We start from the raw sequence: 12,305 nt of genomic DNA, 5'->3' as shown, positions 1-12,305 counted from the left end.
GTTATTCATTATATATTTATGAAATCCAATTCCATAAATATATACTTTAGTCTTACTAAAGTGGTTAGGCCTAACTCTCTGAATAACAAACTCATTAAACTTATCTCAAGGAAATACATTATATCTCCGTTAAGAGACTATGAATTCCATCTTGAGAATACATGTTTTATCAACACTAAATGTGGCTGCCCAACATACTGAGGTTTTGACCATTATTATAAACTAGCTTTTTAACCCGCACTATGTGCGGGAACCTTTTTATTTACATTTATTAGAAAAGAATTTTTTTAATAATATTTAAATACACTTTTCCACGTACTAACACCCAACACATATCTCCATTTACAAATCTAATTACAAACACCATAGGCAGATACCAAAAACTAACTTAACCCAAATCTAATACAAATACTCAAAACAAAATTTATTTTAAACCCATTAAAACCAAATCTAACTCAAATATCTAAATCTAAAACAATCCAACCAAGTGCATTTGAAGATGCTAATTCAGCATCAGCTCATTTCATATCTCAGTTGTTCTTTTTGTTCTTGCTCCATTCCAATCGGTCAAATATCATTTCCCCTTTTTATTTTCCGCCTATCATGTCCCTTTTGTGAGGAATAAATATAGACCTTTGTAGATTTCGTTCAGCCCCAACATTTATATACTGCACAAAGTAAATGTATCTTAGAAGCTTGATAAGAAACTATAAAAAATAAAAAAATAAAAATAAAAATCATAAATGCATATAAACCACAAATTTTCTCATTAATTTTAGACACATATTCTCCATACTTTATCCATTCAATAGATGGTTATGTATGAGAAGACAATGAACTTAAGATAAGACACTCATTTATGTTTTTTGTAGGTATACTATCTATCAAATACAATGAAAGAGAAAGCAAAGCAAAAAACCAATTCTAGAGAATCAAACAACATTGATTATTAAGCATATAACATGGGAAAAAATTTATTATGAAAAAATATGTAAAATCCTTTAATTATAGGTATAGAATCTAAGAATTATAAAGAACTTCTATTAGTATGGTACTACAATTTTCACTTATTGCTTAAACCTACTACTATCATAATCTAATAATAATATAAACATGATATGATAAAACTTCTAAGATAACTCTACAAAAAAGCTAAACAAAATCATAATATCATAAAATTTTTAGTAATAAGTTAGTCTCGTTCCTCTTCAAAGATTTTTCTTATTCATAGGATTCTAATCACACCATTCAATCCATTATATAATTCGGTCTTCAATATATGTTGGTTCAACCTCACCCACATAAATAGATTTCCTTCTATACATGTGTATGCACCAACATGTAATTGTTGAAATAGCAACCACCATAAACCAAAGTATGTCTCTCATCTTCACAATTGCTAGAACCTTTCTATCATCCATATTTAACTAAAGAGAAAAATTACATTAAATGTCAATTTATAAATTAAAAAAATACGTATAGTATGAAAATCTATTGAAACATGGTTTAGTCAAACTTAAAACTATACATGTATTTGTTTTGTAGGAAAAAATGCTAGAGACCACAAACCATATATATAAAACTCGGTTTGGACTTAAATTTAGTAGTTATAGAATCATAACTAATAGAAACTCAAATTTCGCAAAACTAAGACTATATGTAATCTTAGAGACAGACTTAATTGTAAAACTATACAAACACAAATAAGCCAAATTTGCTACAGAGCATAGCCTTAAAAAAAAAAAAAAAAAAAAAAAAAAAAAAAAAGAAGAGAGAGAGAACTCTAACAATCTATTTGGCTACTGGGAAAAGGTGGGAAAAAATTAATGAAATCATAATAATTTTACAGGTTAATTTGCTTTGAGAACAAAACAGCACTAATGTGTTAATTGTGTTTTAGAATGAAAGAAAAGTTCTTTTCTTCATATTAAAAATTTTGCAATAATTTTTTCTGCATAAGTATTAGATTTATTCATGTGTGCTGTGATTAATACATGTGATATATTGTTTTTTATTGAATTAGAACTTGATTCATAAAAGGCCATGATTATCTTATCTTTGTCATGGTGCTGCATGTCCATATCATTGACTTGGATAAACATATAAAAGTTGATGCGCTCATAGCATAAGAGCATCTATATCAGTAATCTTTATCAATGCCGAAAAACAGAGAAATCCTTAAAATTTACACGGTAACCTTTCCCAAAGGAACAACATGCCCATATTAATATATATATATATATATATAAATGGATTCCAAAAACGTTAATCAAAACAAATCCAAACTACTAATCAACCAAAACTATATCATACTCCGTAAGTTATTTGTCTGCTAGTGATTTCAATCAACATTCCTATATAATTGTTCCTATTCCCAGAACAAACTAATTGAAAAAAAAAAATCAAATTGACAAATTGACAATCAAAATCAAATTAAAAAAAAAAAATCAAACTTCTTCAATCTATGTCTCGCTGTTTTTTTGTCCTATAAATGGTATCTAAGAGTGTAGTTTAAGGGGAAAAAGTAAAAAAGGAAGACAGATATTGAATCAAAATAAATTCAATTAAATACCCAAACCTAATACTAAATCAACTCAAACGTTTAAAGCAATATTAAAAAAAAAAAACAATTACCGATAAAGGTTTCTGCTCTTTCTGAATAACAAACTCTTGTTCTCTCTTATTTCTCTGTTTTTGCCCCTCCAAACCTAAATCATATATAACCCCAAATTTCAAAAAATCAAATCAAAACCTAATGTAACCCAAATACCTAAGTTAAAATCAATCCAACCAAATTTCTCAAAACTAATTCATATTTCATACCCATACCTAGATCTAAGAAAGAATGAAAAAAAGAAAAACTTACCGGTGGTAGTTCTCTCAACGTCTGTCTCCTTCTCATCTCTGAATCGCAAGGTTTATTTTTTCCTCCTTCTCTATCTTTGTATCATAAATATCGGTGTTAAGAAAATCAAAAGGAAGCGAAAGGAGAGAGTATCCGAAAGAGGAGAAACAGAAGTTAGAGCGTTTGGGTCTACTTTTTTTTTTTTTTTTTAATAGGCGGCTTGGTGTTTTTATGGATACACGTTTAATGAAAGTGTGTCCTCCAAACGCACCGTACGATTTTTTAAAGGTAAAACTGTACACGTGTCAGCTTTTAAAGGGGGCTTTTTTGCTTACGTGTCAGCACCTCCTTAAAGCTTCTGCTATTATATATAGTATATGATCTCACTCCTGATATATCAAAGCAACCTACACCTCATGATCAGGTCCATTATTCTCTCAGGATTAAGAGTTCATACAAATACAAGTAGTGAGATTTATTATTCAAATGACAGTCCTTAGGAAAATAATAAATCTCACAACAGTCCAGTTCAATATGTCTTAACTCTTAAAACATATTAACACCTCAACCAGAAGTCTCCACTTCCATGATCAAGACAAATCATCGTGGTTGATATGTTATAGTCTTCGCAGATGAAATGCCCAATTTCATCACTGACTACAAACTATAATTCTGAGTTTACAAAGAACTTGTGATTTATATCTTCTGTGACTTTTCACATAAATCACATACTATGCATTTCATGGACTCAATGATAATGTTTGAATATTCATGTTACCATTATTTCAGATAATAATAAAACAACTTTATTAAACACAATATTAAGTCATACATAATGTCATACACATAAGGGCACTAATCCTAACATGTTATGCAATGCACATCCTAAAAACAAAGAAAACAAAAGAACAAAGAAGAATGGTCATAAAGAATAGAGAAATGAAGCACAAGGACCATGTCAGAAAGACTCAATTAGATTGAGCCTTTTGCATCCAAAACTTTTTAGATGCAACTCTTGCATTGGAGTTATTATTCATATTACAATGCTGAGCAGCTCCAGGATTAGAATAAAGGTTTAAAGTCTTTACCAACTCACGAATAAGTACCATGGGATCTTGTGCTTAAGGCACAGGTACTTTTGGCTTATTTGCTCGCTTAGTAGCTTGCAACTTGAAACAGTTTGGGTGAATGTGTCCAGTCTTTCCATAAAAATGACAAACCCACACAGGTCTATCATGCAACTTGTCCTTAGGAGGGTTAGGATTCTTAGGCTTAGACTCTTTAAGATCAACCCTAATCTTCCTAGGAGGAGTAACTTCAGTTGGTTTGTCAATTTTACTCACGAAAGGCTCAAAAGAAGAAACAAAGTTTGTGGAACGATTCTTAGGCACAGAGATGCTATCTTCAAAACATAGATCAATTTTTCTAAGGGAGACTTGTAAATCTCAATATGTGTTCAAGTTTGGAACTAGCAGACCTATTTGTTTGTTCTCTAGCAACATATAATTTAAGTTCCACCTTCTTGACTTTATCAAGCAACAACATGTTCTCAGTCTTCACCTTATCAAGCAATTCATTAGTATCAAACAATTTCAAGAGAAAATTTTTCTTATCAAGTTCTAGAGAAGCAATTTTCTATAAGCCTAAATCAACATTCATAGCATCCTTTGCAACAACCTTACAAAATTTATTATAGGCTTCTTGCAAATCAGCATTCTCAGAGAGTTTCTCATTAAAGGGGTTCTCATCAACCACAACACTGTCATGAAGTTTCCATCTTCATCACTACCTGACTTATGATCAGAAATTTCATCATCACTAAGGGTTACAGCTATAGCTTTACCCTTTGATCTCAAGAATGTAAGACATTCTGATTTCATATAACTATACCCTTGACAACCAAAACATTGTTGACCCATAGAATTATTAGAGGTTTGACCTACTTTTTCTTTAGGTTTATCAGTATTTTTCACTTTAGTGGGTTCATTCCTCCTAAAATTCCTAAGTTCAGCATTGTTTTTACCTCTTTCCTTTCTATTGTTGTTCCTAAGAAAATTTCTAAAGTTCTTGGCAAGATATGTAATCTCTATAGCAGAGAGTTCATCATCAAATCCATTCCCATCAATATCATCAACTAACTTAAGAGCCATTGATTTGGATTTGTTTGTCTTGGGTAGGTCTAACTCATAGGATTGGAGAGATCCTACAAGTTCATCAACATGGATGGAGTCCATATCCTTGCTTTCAATAATGGCAGTCACTTTAGGTCTAAAGTCCTCAGTCAAGGATCTAAGTATCTTCCTAACAATCTTAGGTTGATCATATATTTCACCCAAATTATAAGCAAAATTAACAATATCATTAAGCTTAGCATAGAATTCATCAAAACTTTCATCATTAGACATTCTAATACTTTTAAATCTAGTTGTTAATTGCTGCAGTTTATTGATCTTAACTGCCTTTGTGCCTTCATGCACAGTTTGGAGAATATTCCATGCAGTATGAGCAACCTCAGCATTAGAGATTCTCTTGAATTCCTCCATAGAAACAACATTAAAAATAGCATTCATGGCTTTGCTATTAAAAGCGGCTGCTTCTTTCTGAGAAGTTTGTCACTTGCTTACAGGAGTAGTTGGCTTCTCTCATTCATATTCAATGGAATTCCAAACTCTCTCATCAATAGATTTCAGGAATACTTTCATTCTTAATTTCTAGTAGACGTAGTTGTTCCCATCAAAGTAAGGTGGGATCATAGGAGAGTGACCGTTTTCCATGACAGCAAGGGTCAAGGATCAACTCTTAGATCAAAATATCTAAATGCTAGAGCTAACCTACTCTGATACCACTTGTATATTTTTAGACCCCTTAAAACACAAGTTGTTCGACCTAGTTATTTAGCCAAGAGATTACTAAGGTAAATTATTCAAATCTAGGTTAAAAAGAGTAAATCATATCAAGCAAACAATGCGGAAGATAAAGAACATAACGATACGATAACTCAGTAAAACCAAACCGGTAAAAAACCTGAGGAGGATTTAACCTAGCTATCCTTAAGGTAAAATGGATCCACTATGAAAGAATTGAAGTTTTACAATTGCGACTTAAACCACTGATATCCTATTGCTACCTTGAGTAGAAAACTTACTACCACGACCACGTGACAGCTCCGAGTCCATGGACTACTTCTTTCTTGGATTCATAGCAACCACAAGTACTCCTACTTTTGTTTTCTTTAAACTTTTTATGTAGCAATTGAAGCGATCACCAAGCTCTCGACATCAATCTCAATCTTGATAACCCTAAGTATGTATGAAGGCAAACACCTCTAGATCTCACAAGAGATTCATACACACAACATAAACAACAACAACATAAAAACGTGGCTAGAGTTTTCCCTTTTATACTTAAGGCAAATTATAAAACCTTACACGTCATATGGGCTTGGGCTGAGTTGGAAAAATTCTGTAAAAAAACAATTTGCACGAACTTCGATTAATCAAGTCTAATTTTCAGTTGATCGAGTTTTACAGATTTACACAATAAATCTTGCAGTATACTTTATTCCAGCTTTACACATAAACACACTTTGAGCAGCCTAAATCTAGACTAAACATTTTGATTATGGTTTGCTAACATTAAACATTAAATTTCTAATACATTAGTTCCTAATTTCTTAGAACCTAAAACTTTGGAGGAAGGCATTGGGCCATAAAGTCATAACATACCCTAGATTTTGGATCAAAATTCAAAAATCTTTTTCAAAAGTATGAGAACCCAAGATCAAGAGCATGTTATAGACTTTATTGAAAAGATGTTGGACCCATCCATATTTAGGGAAAATTTTGAAATCCTAAAACCCAAAGACATGGGTTGGCTCACTAAAAGCCCAATAAGGATTAAAAGATGAAATCTTTTTGAACTAATTGACTCAAACTAAGCTCAAGGGCCATTTGAGAATGAAAGATAAAAGTGGATTAAACTTTTGAAACTAGGAGCGAGCCCTCATGAGGGGAGAGAGTGAACATTTAAGATGGGCTTTGTAATGGGACAAATAAAAAACTTTGAAGTGTTGAGATAAAACTTTGTCATTTTTTTTTTTCAAAAACAAAAAGAAAAAAGAAAAAAAAAGAAAAGATGTGGACTTCTAAATATCATGGTTCATTTCAAATATAAGTTCAAATAAGTTTTTCATGAGAAAAGAAATTTTCCAAAATATGTTGGGCTTGCATTATAAATGGGGCATTGATTTTTGTGTTTGAATTCTTTGATGAGACCATTTTCATAAGGTCTAATAGAGTACAAGATGTGGACTAACCTTGCAAAATTCATGAACAACCTATGCTTGAGCCTAAATGAGGATGAGAGGGTGAAATGAGTGACTTGTAATTGGATCCAAAGCCCCAAAGGAAAAAAAAAAAAAAGGAAAAAAAAAAAACAAAAGAAAAGAAAAAAGGAATGTTGGGCTTGGATTCAAATGAGGAAAGATGAGAGAGTGAGATGAGTGAATGATGTAATTGGGCTTTAAGCATAGGGAAAACATGAATTTTGAAAGATTGATGTAGCTTATTTTATTTATAAGTCTAAGATAATATATTGATACAAAACTTAGAATAGGAATAAGGCGTACATGTAGTCCACATTTTGATGTAAGCAAGAAAAGTTGATTAAGATGTTGGGTCCAAAACTTTAAAAGACATTGGGAGAAACATATTTGTTTGATCCAATTTTATTTCAGGCACAATAACACTCCCTACTCAAAAAACTTCCTAAGTTCACTTGGTTTCGATCACCTACCCCTAGTCACCTAAAGGAATTTGACACTATTGTACTAGAAAATATGGATGGAACTACTAATGAGGCAATTGAGAAGATTACCCAAATTTTGGAAGGAGAAATGCTAGCATAATTGGGAAATCGCCTAGGTTGTTTGGAAGAAGGAAGATGGAGAAACCCCAATAGGATAAGGAAGGTGAGGAAGATGAAGTTAACTGTGACAAGAATGGGAAGATAGACAAGATGGCTGTTTAGACCGCCATGATGAAGGAAAAAATGGAAAAGCTGCAACAAGCCTTTCGCAAGGCCCAAAGGATGGATGGCTTCTTGTATACTATGGGTGGATAGGGCTCAACCATATTGGCGCAATTGCCTCCCAAATTCAAGATTTTTGATGTTGAAATGTTTGATAGAAGTGGTGATCCAAGGCAATATATTCGACAATATTTGAGCTTGACTGGGATGAAGGGATTGGATAAGAAGCAAGCTTTGTGTGCCTTCCCCATGTCTCTCACGGGAAATGCCTCGAGATGGTACTACAACTTGGATCCAAGCAAGACTAAGGTGTGGAATAAGCTAGTGGATTTTTTTTTTTGTGGACCAATTCATCTTCAACACCATGATTGATGCGACTTTGAGACTACTAAGCAATGGTTCAATGAGACATTTTCTGAGTATATGATAAGGTGGAAGAACAAAGTTTCAAAGATGGTTAATAGGCCCAATAAAAAGAATTAGATTAACATGATAGAACTTGCTTCCAACATACAATGATAGGCTTTTGTTGTTTTCCCCTTTACCCAAGGGTTAGGATAACGAACCTAGGAGAATAGGGACTTGCAGAATCCAACGATTGGATTTTGCACCCACGCTTCATGTTTTCTTGTTTACTTGCATGTTTGCATGTTTGTGTTGTGTGCATATGTGGACTTAAAGTTTATTAACATACAAAATGGTTCGTCTCTTTAGGCTTTCAACTACACTTGTGGAGCAAGTATAGCTAAAAGAAAGGCATCTATTATTGACACCCCATTTTGCAACCCGTATTTAACCACTCATGGAGGGTAAAAGGGTAATTTTACCTTGGAAATATGCATCTTGATTCTAGCCATTAGATCCTTGGATTCATTTCACCAAAATGATCTTGATGTTGTAACGATCAAATCGACTGATCATAAGCCCTAATCGGACCACTAGATTGAAAGTTATCATCAAATCAAGTTTTAATGGCTAAGATGTACTATCACAAATTGAGTCCGACTATATATGATTATGAACAATTGATTTCAATTGGTTATAGGAGTGATCAATTTGAGATCAATGATGTGTCATAATTTGATTGGTTAGGACTACATTTTATGGTGAGGTTACATACACCTAATTAATTAGATAGTTAAACATTAATTATTCAATGAGTAATTTGTGTAATTATCTTTTAATTAGAGTGAATTTGGAACCAATTAATTCTGAAATGGGAGTGATTGGAGCCATTTAATATAAATTGGGAGCTAATTTGGGACCTATTAATGTTAATTGTGCTGAAACCATTTTCTAACAAACGACCTCTGCTCACCATTTCATCAATATCTCTCAGAATATTTTGAATCTGTGAATGAGGTTAATTTTCCCAGAAACTAGACATCCGGGGCTTCAATTTGAGTACAAGAATGAGACAATTTCGATCAGAATTGGGTCAGATATGATTTTTCAAAGTTGGCTCTACAAGCTGTTACAACAGCTACGGGAAAACCGAATTTTGGCTTGCTCCCCACTCCCACCAATCTCTCCATTTAATGCACCAGATTTTTCCCAAGGCTAAAATGAGGTCTAGGTTCATAATTCTTGTCAACCCTCATTAAATGGCATTCCATTCATATTCCCTCCACTACTACTATATAAACCCTCCCCCTCCTTCATTCCAAGACACCAAAACCCCCTCTCTTCTCCTCTCTTGAGTTCTAGTAAAGTTGAGTAGTCTTGTCATATCTTGGTCTTCCTGAGACTCAAGGTATTGAGTGAGACTCACTCTTCCTCTCCTAACTCTTCTTTTCCTCCATCTTAGGACCTCCACCAAGAGTCTTCTCCTTCACTGTATGGATCTTGCATGAAGGTATAATCTCTTTCCTTAACTTGTTTATTGTGTTGCCATGATGAGGGTTTAAGATTAAAGCATGATAGTAACTATTTAAATTCCCTCGAATATGTTTGAATGTTCTTAATTGTTCTTATATGTTCTTTACATGTTCTTGGTTGTTCATCACATGTTCATGCATATCACTAGTTTTAATCTTAAATCCACATCAAAAATATGAAAAAGATGTTTGTTTAATAATTCTTTCAAGTCCTTGAATCTAGGATCTCACCATACACACACATTCACTAGAATTTATTTCTCAATCCAAATGCAATGCCTAATAAATTGAATTAGGGTTTATCACATGCACACACTTCAAATTCTACATGCAAATTGATTGATAACATATTGGATGATGTGACATGATTGTTGGCCACCATAGTTTAGAAGACCGGTTTCACCGGGCAAGGTGGGTGCCTAACACCTTCCCACCTTGTAACATAGCCTCCGAACTTAGATCAAGGGTTAGTAGATCAAATGCTTATCCTTGTAATTTTCAATTTCTAGATTGTAACTAGGAAATAAAGTCTATGTTCAATGTAAATTCAATTTCAAATTAATAAAATGAGGAATTTTTTAATTATGGTTTTCTTATTTTTCCAATAATTAAATAAGTGGCGACTCCATTGTAAAACCCTTAATCTAAAGGGGAAAATATAACTAGTCGAACCTCCATTTTGAGGGGCAATAACACGACTCCACCCATTCATGTGGGTTTGGCCCAACATTCATTAAAAATGGGCCGGGGGAGCGGTCTCTCACAAATCAAAATCTAAAAATATGATGGATTTTTTTTTTCACATGATGGAATATTCTTTAGAACTTTCAATTAAAGCATAATCTTCATATTATAGGATCACAAATTATTCCACAACTTTTATGTCGTAACTTTAATATTGCAGACTGTGAGTGGTTAACCATCACTGTCACATGAACCCATCATTTTTTCTTCACCAATCACATTCTACCACATTACAATTGTAGTAAAAAGTTATGAAAAAATTTGTGGTTCTAGATTTTTCCAACTAATAAACGATAAAGGTGTAGCAAGGTAGTACACTAATACTTCTTGAGCCTTGTATGACCCTCGTGGTCATTTGAAAAATGTTTCTATTAATTTTACTATGCAAAGGACCATTTATTATGTGACGGGTATTTTTTCACCAACCTTGTATTGTATTTTATTTTTATTTTTTTTAAGTATAATTGTATTAAAAATAAACTATAAAAATTTTTAAACAAATATGTCACGCCCCAAACTCAAAAGGATCCAAAGCATGAAAAACCAAGCCTTCAAGAGAGACTATAAGAGATTTTTTTTTTTTTCCTTTCCGTTTGATAAAGTAAATAAATATATTGATCTCTTCACAATATAAGTCAGAGCTCTATAACATAATTACAACTATACATCTACAAATCATTTGCTTTCCAAATCTATTATTTTATTTTGAAACTCCAATTGAATCAACACAAGATCACAAACCTCCCTAGAAACTCCACCAGCAATTCTAGGATTGGCACACATAAGGCTTACGACTCCAAGAGTTTAACCTCCAATTAAACTATGGCCTCTTCAAAATTAACAAGATTGAGTCACCAACCATTTATAACACTAGTCTCCCAATTAGCATAGTACTCAAATTACCACCAATAAACTAAGCTTTGTGTCCGATGCATAACTAATTTATTTGTAAAACTTTTAGAAAGTGGGATAAGCTAAAGCCCAGTAAGTAGCATAATTAATGGGGTGGAGGAAATGCAAATTTCATGATGATGAATAGTTTACAAAACATGTCTTAGTTTGAGAAATTTCTAATTGAATACTACAAGATCATTTTCAATAATAATATGACAAGAATGATTAAATGATGTCACCCAAGGCTCTCAAAAATGATCACCATGAAACTATATGAAACTACATAATATATATACTGTGAGCATAACAACTTTTTTTTTTTTTTTCCCAAAAACCTGAAAAGCCAATCCAAGCCACATGACAAGCCACTACAAAGATGGAAATGTCACAAAGACATTATACCGCCATAGAGACAAGTCAAAACCCACAAACCACTAGCATGATATATACCTCTTTTGGCATGTGGTCTATTGGCCCTACCTAGCCTCACCCACACTCTCAAAGATTTACCTATCCCCCCCATAGGCAGCAAGGGATAACACGCCATGTAATACCTCTTTTGCATGTGGTCTCTTGGCCCTACCCAGCCTCACCCACACACTCAAGGATTTACCTCTTCCCCCTATAGGCAGCAGGGAATGACGCATCACATATTACCCCTTTTGCATGTGCTCTTTTGGCTTTATGGGCAGCAGCCTCGTCCACACACTCAAGGATTTACTTGTGTCATGCAAAGTGGGAGCCTCCAACCTGACTCGTTGTCAGAAAAACGACGTAATCACATGTCACAAAGACGAGGTAATCACCAACATCATAGCACAAGGAAAAACCCACACCAAAAGCTCACAAGTTAAATGTATTCAAAATATATAGTTTGCTTCCAAGTAGTTTTATAAGATATTTCAATAACCAAATAT

General features: G+C 33.2%; 1 long non-coding RNA gene across 1 annotated transcript; it reads right to left on the bottom strand.

The window, feature by feature from the left end:
* Window positions 1–267: 267 nt before the first annotated feature.
* On the bottom strand, window positions 268–3,043 carry LOC136068922 (uncharacterized). Its single transcript, XR_010630221.1, has 2 exons — window positions 2,867–3,043; window positions 268–668 (listed from the first exon to the last, which is right to left on the bottom strand). It is a non-coding gene; the product is annotated as an uncharacterized LOC136068922 (long non-coding RNA).
* Window positions 3,044–12,305: the final 9,262 nt, after the last annotated feature.

Source organism: Quercus suber, unplaced genomic scaffold, assembly GCF_002906115.3.
Source record: "Quercus suber isolate HL8 unplaced genomic scaffold, Cork oak 2.0 scaffold_142, whole genome shotgun sequence".
Lineage (NCBI taxonomy): Eukaryota > Viridiplantae > Streptophyta > Magnoliopsida > Fagales > Fagaceae > Quercus > Quercus suber.
This window is presented reverse-complemented; position numbering and strand designations above follow the sequence as displayed.